We start from the raw sequence: 10,920 nt of genomic DNA, 5'->3' as shown, positions 1-10,920 counted from the left end.
GTTTTTGCGGACCTCTTTGATTACAGATTTGAAAACATCGTTGCTTGCTTTAAAAGTAGCACAATTCATTATGTCAAACCTTGGAAAGTGTCTAGATATCCCTGCCCTAATGCCAAAGGAACTGCACACTGAATATGTTTTGCCGTTTGATGTCTATGTCTGGACCGCTGCGTAAAAAGGAGGGTTTCTGCCCCGTTACTTCTCCGCTGCTTTCTTGTTCCAGTATGAAAAGCATCGGTATACTGTTTTTCGTAGACGCGGAGGGATACTGACTTGTTGTGAAAAGTAATTTACAATTCTACCCATGGTATACGCTCAGTAGGCCTATATCACGGCTAAGAACCAATCAGATTGCTTGATTTGACTTGTCCGTTTTATAATTCAATTTATAAATCGGACAAGTCAAATCAAGCAATCTGATTGCGTCGGGCCGAACCACGCCCCTTAGCTGTGATATAATGAGCATATACCACGGCCTGTCGTGAGCTATTGCTTAAATATATCACACTAATTCATAAAGCAACTTAAACATTTTGATGTTCAGGACCTTTGCATGGGGACGTTTTCTCTAACTGGACCTCGTTGAATTTGAGTTGAATACCCCTGGTGTAAACCATTAGCTTGAAAGAGAGGTTTAACTTGGTGGAAGCATATTGCATCAATACCTTACATTTTTGTTGTTGTAGGGAATTAAAAGACAGTCCATGACAGATTATGGTTTTGCTTGGCCAACAAACTCATAATCTTAAAATATTGATAAACATTTGCCTTTGAATTAAATGGATTAAAAGGAATTTTCATATCGTATAATCTATGAAAAGTATAAGAAAAGACTGACACAAATGATCTACCTATTATGAATTACCATTATTTTATAACAAGAACATTTTTTTGGAGCATGCACAATGGAATAATTTATGGTCCTAAACTGATTACAAACCTTTATTTTCTGGAGAATTTTCATTCTATTATTTCCTGTGATTTATTTTAAATTGGTGATTTATAAAGTAAAGGTTTTTTAATGAACAAAGGTTTGACTATGCATAGCTCGAATTGATATACCAGTGTCAAACACACATTTGTAAATCGATCTTAGGTCAAGCATAAAAGATTTAGATTCTAACACCTTACAATCCTGATAATCTCTCTATGCTTATCAGCGCGGAAGGACTAGGGAAAGATGAGAGCGTCCTGCTGTTGCTTATCCCTTCCCAGCATGCCCACTGCACTGATCAGAGGAGGAGGACGCAGGTGGAGACCTGGAACAGTGTCATCATCAATGCTCAAACAGAAATGAAACAGTCTGGCCCAGGCACCAAGAGCTGGATTTAGCCAAGGTGGGAAATGCCAGCCAAATGTCTTTTTGCTCTTCTTGATTCCATGCTCCCCTCTCATAACAATATCAGGGGCCGTTCTGGGGTTGGAGAGAAGGCTAATATTGAAAAGGCAGGCCAGACAAATAAGAGCAAAGTGTACTTAGCCACCTGTGGACCAGCTGGAGCGGGGATGGCCGTAAGATGGCATGGAGCCCTTAGAGATTCAGCCTGATGAACAAAATGATGAAAACAACAGAAGCACTGGACCTGCTTCCACGCAGACAATTATGCAGACCCGTTATCAGAATTACTAATGAATGATTCTGCCAGACCACTTAAAGGTATCTGCAACTTGATGAATCATTAGTCGCTTATGTTTTATTGGTCAAAAGTGATTTGAACTTTGTAATTTGTCACTCGCAGATCGAACCACAACATTGTGCCTAACAAGTTCTGCTCATTTGCTAATATTTCTCTTATCATTAAAGCCTGCAGTGAAGTGTTAAGAAAGGGTGCTACTCTATAACTATTTAAACCATGTGGGCTTCACCAGCTCGACCAGGGCAATGGCATATTTACAATAACCAACATAACTAACAGGCTCCTTTTTCGGATAAAAGTAACTTACAGTCTTTTGTGGATTTTTACAATAATTCTAGAAAGGTTCTGTACTGTTTCACAAGTTCACAACACATGCTTGAGGTCTTCCTAGCAGCTTGTTTGAACCCATTGTTAGCCTTTCATGTATGTATCTGATGTTAGAAAACGAATCTCAAATACACTGCTGAGAACCAGTGGTGAGGAAGGATAAGATACCACTGTTTGTTAAAGCAAGAAAGTGGCCCTTCCTGAGTGTCGAAGCAAGCAGATAGCCAGGAAGGCGCCATCAGCTATGCTTCTTCCCACACACATGACCTCATGCTGCTAGTTGAGAGCGAGCCCATAGAACAACATGGGCTAGTTTGCTACCAGGCCCAAGTCTAAAGTCTGCCAGCATAGAAGAGCTAGTGGGAGAGCTACAAGCATCTCTACTCCTTCCAGACAAGCTGAAGGCTGCGCTGCGAGAGATAGAGGTCCAATTTCTGTGAGAACAGTGTTGGGGCAGAATCTCGGCTCCGCGCCGTTCCTATATGAGCGGGTTCTCAAAAGAAGGAAAAATTCAAAGCAGCCAGGATAAGGGTTAAACAATAATCTGCTTTAATGGCAAAAAACATATAAATACATCACCGAATCACGAAGCACTCTGCAGAGTACTCCGGGCTCAGGTTCTACCACCGTGTGAGACACGTCTCAGGAACGGAAAGTCAAAAACAAGAGCGCCGATCTTCAAAATGATCACAACATTTATACACAGAGTTCACTTCTGAGCGAGCTAGACAGTGAGTTGGCAGTGTTCCATTGGTCGGTTTCCCTTCTGGGCGGGATCCCAGGTAGTAAGTCAGTTTGTTGATTCCATCTGTTGCTTCACAGTGTAGTGTGTGTGTGTGTGTGTTTCTGTCCCTCTGCCCTCAGGCAGATCCCCCAATCAATGATTTGGAGTCATGACAGAGGACTCTTTGACAGGACACATACTCATTCCCCCTAAACATCTTCAACACACACAAACATCCTATCATGTATCTTTAACAGAAGTTAATTGTTCTTAACGCTTAATGGCTTCCCTGAACTTCCCTTCACCCCAAAGTCAGCTTACTAGGAATGAATACATTTTATTGATAAGCTCAAAAGGACCTTTATCTCATTTACTGCTGGGTGACCCAAGTCTCAAGGCCTCTTTTGGGGTCTGTAGGAGATAAATCATTAATTCTACAAGGCTTCAACTGTCTTGTATCTGAGGCACATCTCCCTTTGGGCTAATCAATACGGGTTTTAGCAATTAGCAGAGGAAGCTAGAGACTCAGGGCCCCTTCCTTGCTGGGAACTGCAAAGCAGATGTCAAAGGTCATAAAACCAACCTTTTGACTACACATGAAAAGTGGAAGAAAAGACTATTGCTTTAATTTATTATTACTAAGTAGTGGGACATTGTTTCAGGAATATATGAAAAGCCTCTATTATTTAAACAGTAAAAATGTACTTTCAAATTTAACACCCACGAATATATAAGGTGACATTAAAATGAATATACCAGATTGAACTTTCCTGCCATAACACGTTACTTTAATATTTCAAATAATTCAAATAATACTTCAACAGCTAAGGATGTTCTGGTCATTTCAATAAAGTCAGCTGTTTGTGAAATAGATGCTTCCCAGAGTCTTGCTACAAAAGCTAAGAGGAAGGGGCAAACCGTTTAGTTGTGGCCCTACACATTCAAACTGAACTTACATCAAAGTGCGTCATCAGAGATGAGGGATTAGTGAACAAGCATACTTGACAAAAGAAATGTCTTTGGGACAAAATACACCTAATTTCTAATCAGTGAAAGCAGTGTTTTTGTTCATATCCCAGGCATTGAATTCTCTTGAGTACTAGGCACACATCATACTTCTTCTATAATTATCCATCACATTTCCAAAAAATCTAATCAGCGGTTATTTCGTTATTTCCTTTCATAAATTAGCAATTGTGACTGTTCTATTACTTTAATAACATTTTCCAGACCATTTAATCACTGATAATGCATTCACATTAACTCTCTATATCCAATTATCTGCTCTACACCGAAATCAGTCCACCCTGTGCTGCATGTTAGCACTGATCAGTATTAATCTAATCAATTATAGAATCATTTGACAAGCCAAAGGCTACGCAAATCTTATACTAACTGAGCTCTGTAAAACATGTCATGCATTGTAATGAGAGCAATTGATAATATCCTCCAGCCTGAGCCATTTGCGTGGGAACAAGGGCAGAGTGTTTCAAATATTGAGCATTTAACTATAGGAAAAACACCATGGCATTGTTGCCAATTATACGTTTCTGAACCTACAGGGGTACTCCCCCCTGAGAGATGACTTCCCCCTGTCGTGATGCACATGCTCAGAAACATCGTATCCTTGGTAATATTGGCTGAGCTGTGATTGCATTCTACCTCATATTCTGCAGTTCATTAACCTATAGTTAAAAAACTCCCCAGACAGTTGATCTAATAGAGAGGACGCAGTGCTCTATCCCCTCTGCTCCAATAACTGAAGAGTAAAGATAATTAAGGCCCAGTTAACAAGAAGAGATGCAAATTCTCTTTTCCATGGTATAGTTCAATTATAATTTACTCCCAGTGGGCTCCACATTCCAGGGAATAGTCAGCATTTATACCCAAGGGTAATACAAATACTTTCCTTGAGTTTATTGGATGGCATTTTAACAGCAAGACAGGTGTAATCCTCTGGTTACTGCGTGTCAATAACCACAACTCAAATGCAATCCTTCATTTAGCTCACACTTATGGCCGCACCAGGGAAAGTTGGCTCTTCAAATAAGAGGCGGAAGTATAAAGTAGTGTAACAATGCCAATGTATAATGGATTAGCCCACTTTTGCAGGCTGCATATCAAGCAGTTCCCTGGTACACACAGGCCACCTGAGCTCTGTTACAACAGAGTTGTTAAGGTGGGAATAAGCCACTAGGTGAACGCCCACCCTGACACTCACGTTGACACAAGTGATATAGATAAATGAGGCATGCTAATGAGCTTTCCAGAGGCTTCCCACCAACAGGAAGGGATAATCTGTAAGGACCTGTCCCTGCTTGGATTAATTTATAATAAAAGGAGAGTAGGCAGAGCAGTGAATATCGCTGGCTACTGAGTCAAAATGATAATATAATGTAGTCATATCAAATCTGTAGAATTTTGCAGAGCACTTTATTTTCTAGCACTTTTCTACTTTGTAAAGCTGAGGTAATTTGTGATATAAATGTCATAAGAAAACCTGTGCTATCATGTCGTGGCTAAACTGGAAAAACTGATTATGTGTTGTCACAACGTTGGTATTCTCAATGACCGCAGCCAAGATGTTCACATAAATACGCAGATGTTGAATGGGTGGAGGATGTCAGAGTGAAAAGTTGCCGCAGCTGGTGCCAAGATACACAGCATTTGGAAATAGACACAGGTACACATACCCAGCACTGCCATGAGGTACTGGCACATGTTGAAGTGGACTTGGCACACGAGCTGGCGAACAGATGTTAATCCAGGACAGATAATTACATCAGTGAGTGAGCAGACATTTTTCCACTTAATTTCCGTCTTTTAAAAGTGTGACTACTCCCCAGAGGCACTTTGCTAGAGAGAGGCCTCTGGACCTGCTACCTGGGAAGAAGCCCAAAGCATCCCAGTGAGAGTCCTGATCGCTGGGCTTCATTGTGACCTCTCCTCAGTAGGAGGCCTGCCCGGGTCACTTCCACAGATGTGTTGCAGTGTGTGTGAAGAGTCAATTTCATCTCCTCTCTGGAACCTCTTCTTAACATCTTCAGAATGCTCTAGCTAATTATACATGACTAAGGCTTTTTTATTGGGGTGCAAAAATAAATACACTTTTTATAGTCATTTTAATTATTTTGCAAGGGCCAATTTGCAAAAGAATATATATTTTTTCACCCTGATTGCTTTATCCTTTCTCCTCAATTGACTGTTAAATGCAGTTACCACTGCAACCTTACCTTAATTGCCTATATGAGAGTCATCCATGTCTTTACAAGTAACCAATTATTTCCACTTATAAAATAGTTTTTTTTCTTCTTTTTCCAACAGTCGGGTTTGACAGGCTGATAGCAAATTACTTTATAGTGCTCCGCTTCATTATTGAATGATTCTTCATTATTGTCTATCTCGAAACCGATAAGTTGGTTGAATTAGAGAAGGACAATTTATCAGCAGCTCTTGGTTGTAATGTTAAATTCCCCGATCCACAACAGCTCACAGTTGAGCTACGGGACAATGGTTCTCCCCTGCCCAGGCCACAATAAATCTCACTTTAAATTAAGTTAGCATGTTCTGCTACATTGCTTAATGAGCTGCGCTAGTAAACAATATTGTGCTACTCCCCCTGATTGATTGGTGACAAAAGCTTTACTGCTTTCACAAGGGCCTCAAAAGGACACTGGGGGTTTCTTACGGCTTATGCTTTCATCACTTACCCCTCACAAACAAATGTGGGCACTTTGTTGCCTCAATACACAATAAAGCTGAGGAAGAGATGGATGAAAATGGAGTAGTGCTACAAAGGGTGACTTTAGGGGTATTATGATTGTGTAAGTACGTGGTGTATTGTGGTGGGAGTTTGTGTGCACACTCGCATATGTTTGTAGGTAAGTGTAAAGGAAGGGCGCAGAACTGCATTAGGGAAATTTACAGTCCATAAGACATTAGATAATTCATGGTGTGGAACCAGGCAATAAATAAAAGCACAAGTGTGGGTAAATAGTGTGCAGCAATCAGTGTCACACTTGAAGAAGACCTTCCAAAGACCTTTTTGCCTTTGACAAAGCAAGTGGGTACCAATAACTCCTCCCGACCAGCCACATGTCTGAACTATAAGTGCCCATTTCTCATAAGCTCTGCTTAAGCCAGTCTTTGTCTTATAATATATATTGCCTATGAAGAAAACTTTCATCGAGTTGATGACCTATTATATAATAAGAATAAGAATATAAAACTAACAATTATTTAATTTGTACAGCACCAAAAAAAAGTTTTTCAAATATACTTTAGATGGTAACAAATTAATAAACCATAAAAGCAATAATGTGTTTTTATATACATTTTCATTTAATTTCAAACCTTTATTTATTCAGATTGTCCCTTGAGATCATAGATCTCTTTTTCAAGGGAGACCTTCAGCAATTATGTTCCACTACATTTACATACTTATCAACATTTACAAATACCCATAGTTTCTAAGAGCATTTCACTTAGACTTGCTTTAAAAACATTCAGAGGAATACATTTGCTCAGTTTCAATTTTAGCTGTAGACTGTTCCAAGCAAGTGGCGCTGCGCACATAAAAGCTGTCTTACCTCTTGGCACATCTAACAATACTACATCATGCGATCTCAGACAATAGCTGCTTGAAACTCTCTGTGTTATCAGAGAGCAGATATAATACGGGAGTTTACCCAAAATGGCTTTATAAATAAACCTGTACCAATGACTGCGCCTCCATACAGTAAGTGATGGCAAACCTGCCTTGGTATACGGTGTACAGTGATGGGTTAATACTTTACAATTAGTGACAAATCTCAGTGCACTGTGATAGGCGGCATCTAACTTGTTCAGGCAATGGGCAGGTGCATTCATATAGACCAGATCACCATAGTCCAGCACAGGTAAAAAGGTCACAGTGCCTTTTCCTGGCCTCAAGCGAGAAACAGGACTTGTTTCTGACAAAGAGACCCAGCCTAACCCTCAGCTTTTTAAGCAGGTTATTGACCTGATGTTTAAAAGTGAGACAATCATCAAGCCAGATACCTAGGTATTTATAACAGGTAACCACTTCAAGTATTATTCCTTGTGCAGTTACAATATCCAAAACAGACTCTTGTGTCTTTTTAGCTTTTGAAAAGAGCATTACCTTAGTTTTATCAACATTTAAAAGAAGCTTTAGTTCAGAGAGCTGAGTCTGAATAATGTTAAAAACAGCCTGTAATTTAACAACAGCCTACATACATCTACACTGTGAATATATGTGCATAGCTTACATTGTGTTCCCTAATCTGTCCCTCTAAAATGAGCAGTTTCTGATTTGGTTTTCCTGGTTTAGGGAAATAGTGTTTTCTTATGTACAGTGATGTGTTTTTGTCTTGTTGTTATTGACAGCTACTTTAGGTAACTGTACACAATTCCATGTGGTATAATTAATTGTAAGGTCCTCTGTTGTGTGGGAAATGAAGTGTGCAGTATTGAGCAGTGTTGATATCCAGAAAGCCCTTTCCCATCGATCCTTGGGAGAACTTAGTTTAATGTCCTTGGAAAGTGCGGCAGGTAATCTATTGGGTTATCAAGCTGTGAAGGGCCAGGGAATGCTGAGGCCAATTGTGATCCTTGAGGGAATTATTGTAACACCAAAGCTTTCACCACCAACAAACTCTCCTCCATCTAACCCCAAAAGACTGTAAATATTTTCAGTATTAATAGGCCAGACATTTCTCTTTTGACCTTAGATATTACAGTACTTCAACTTAAGGTAAGGGGAAACAGTGAACTGCCTTTAGATCCCAAGGGTATTCATTTGGTATACCTTTCCGTTAACAGGAGGACATGTCAAAGAGACATGTTATACACAGGAAACCTGGATAACACTTCTGATCATCTCCGGTGTGAAAGCAAAATCACTACAATAACACTTGCACAGTAAAAAAAAAAAAGTGCCTGCTCGAGGGCTTGTCTTCCTGTCAGCGAAAACAAGCAATGGCACATGTTGAAGCAGTTTCCATGCAAAATTGTGCCATTTTTGACACGTCCCTTCTGATAGTGTTCAAACCATTGAGCTCAAATGGAGGTGGCACTCAGCCGGGCAGTTTCCTGGCCTCAGATATGTGACAAATTAATTTAAAAAAAGGTACAGGTGGCAGATGAGGCCCATTTATTCAGAACGAGCACATATCCCTGGGCTTATTGGGAATGCCGGTATGCTCCATATGTATTTAATAACTCATAAGGGATCAGAGATGATGCTAGCCCAGACCTGGCACACTGCACCATGAATTAACAGTGTCTATGTGTACTACAACCAGGCAGGGAAGAGCAAGCGCCTGGTGCAGGAAGCCGAGAGAATGAGGGAGTTAATTCAAATGGGAGAATCAACGGTGTGAGCTGGAGGTATGGACAGCAGCTTTTGCATCTTGGTCTCCGGGGTCAGGCTTGTGTTTTTCTCCAACTTCTGCCCATCTCCAACAGGAATCCTAATATCAGCAACAATATAACTCAATGATGGGAAGCCATTGCCCAAACTATTCTCTCGTGGCATGTAAGGAGGAATTAAAAATGTGTAATGTCTCAGGAATCACACACGGGCGCACTGACCTGATATGTGACATTCTGGATTCTGCAGCCCGGGAACATTTGTTCTGGAAGAGTGGTCAGAGGAAAAGTTATGTTCAATACAATTGCTTACACTGTCGGGAAGGGCCGTTCTGAAGGACAAAGAGCACTTTGGAACAATATTTTTTGTTATATATTGTTCACAGCACAAGGTGTTTTTCCACCACAAAAGATGGAAGAAGTGTGAAGACAGATCCTTGAACGTGATCGACACCTAACACTGTTCTTTAGAAAAACGAATGAAGAAATAGGTCTGACATTTGGAACACAATTTCCTCTTTTCAGCGAAAGAGGAAGTGTCTGTTCACTTTTACAGTTAAGTCTTCTCAGATGTTAGCATACACACATGAAATAAAAAACTCCCACTGAGGCATTTGTTGAATTCAAACGAGGTGAACACAGGTGCATTTTTACTACAATATCCCCAACACATCAGCAGCCTGTTTTTATTGTCCCCATACGCATGTACACTAGCTAACCATGTCAAAAGCATATCATGCAGATAAATGTCACATGCTACCAATGTGTGTCCCTCAACAAAGCATTATGGGACCTGATAAGGACACAATGTAAATTAGGCCCGGGGCTCTACTGTACTATAAAGGAGCCTGTCATATCCAAGAATTATATGCAAATCATGCATTATCGCCAAGCACACTCCCTGTCCAGGAGAGTGATGCTTTTGTGTCCTCATGCAGCAGCAGAAGGTGCACGGTCCTCTGGGGGAAAGAAGCAAAAAAAGACAGAAAAACAGGTCTTTGACAGAAAACTGCACTCCTGACTGAAAGGGACTTGTCAATCACACAAACAATACTCGTCCCCCGCCCTGTAATTATGGGTTTCATTACACAACCATGCACCTCTCTCATACTGTCGCTACACCTCTCTTTATCTCCAGCAGACACAGGCAGTCACGCACTCACGTGAAGTGAAAGGGGGCGACTAGCTGAAAAGAGGATATATGACAACACTTGCTTTTTCTTTGTAATCTTCTTAAGGAAACGTACACATCAAAACAAAATGTAGTAAATCCTCAAGCTTGGCTTTTTGGCTTGTGGGAGAAAAACAAAACCGTAGCGAGTTGATGCAATGCAAAGATCACAACACAGAAATGTCAAAGGAGATTTTAATCACAGATTGTGTTGGGAGCCTATGGAGAGTTGCATCTACAAGCAGCTACAACAGGACTCTGAGCACTCAATCTTTTTATACATTTAAAAGCTCCTTAAATATGCAGTCTTCCTGAACATTGTTTAAAATGTCAGAAGGAGCATCGCTAGATTTAGGAATATCTCATTTTGTGTTAGGGCTAAAAATACATCATTGTATTCCCAGGTTATTCTGAGTTTGTGTACACCTGTGTCGGCAATTAAACTCCATTCATTCTTACATGATCCGTGAAAAATATACTTTGAATATGTGTTTATTGAAGCCACTCACTGGAAGATGTAATGCTTCGTGGAAACACATCAACAATCTGCGGTTTGGTCATGCAACATCAAAAGCAGATATTGATTAATGGCTGTGTGTGCACAATGGGTTTGTTATTGCAGAATACTTAAAATAGAAACTTATTATGCATCCAAGTTCCACACAAATGCGTATTGTGTTTGATGTTGG

General features: G+C 40.3%; 1 protein-coding gene across 1 annotated transcript in view; it reads right to left on the bottom strand.

Annotated features, from left to right (window-relative positions):
* The window catches only part of LOC104966470 (low-density lipoprotein receptor-related protein 1B-like), a 1,038,955-nt gene that overhangs the window by 322,638 nt on the left and 705,397 nt on the right, over positions 1 to 10,920 (bottom strand). The window lies entirely within an intron of this gene.

The sequence above is a fragment of the Notothenia coriiceps genome, unplaced genomic scaffold (genome assembly GCF_000735185.1).
Source record: "Notothenia coriiceps isolate Sejong01 unplaced genomic scaffold, NC01 NC01_scaffold00037246, whole genome shotgun sequence".
NCBI classification, from domain to species: Eukaryota; Metazoa; Chordata; class Actinopteri; order Perciformes; family Nototheniidae; genus Notothenia; species Notothenia coriiceps.
The sequence above is the reverse complement of the archived record's forward strand: the minus strand, read 5'-3'. Positions and strand labels throughout refer to the sequence as shown.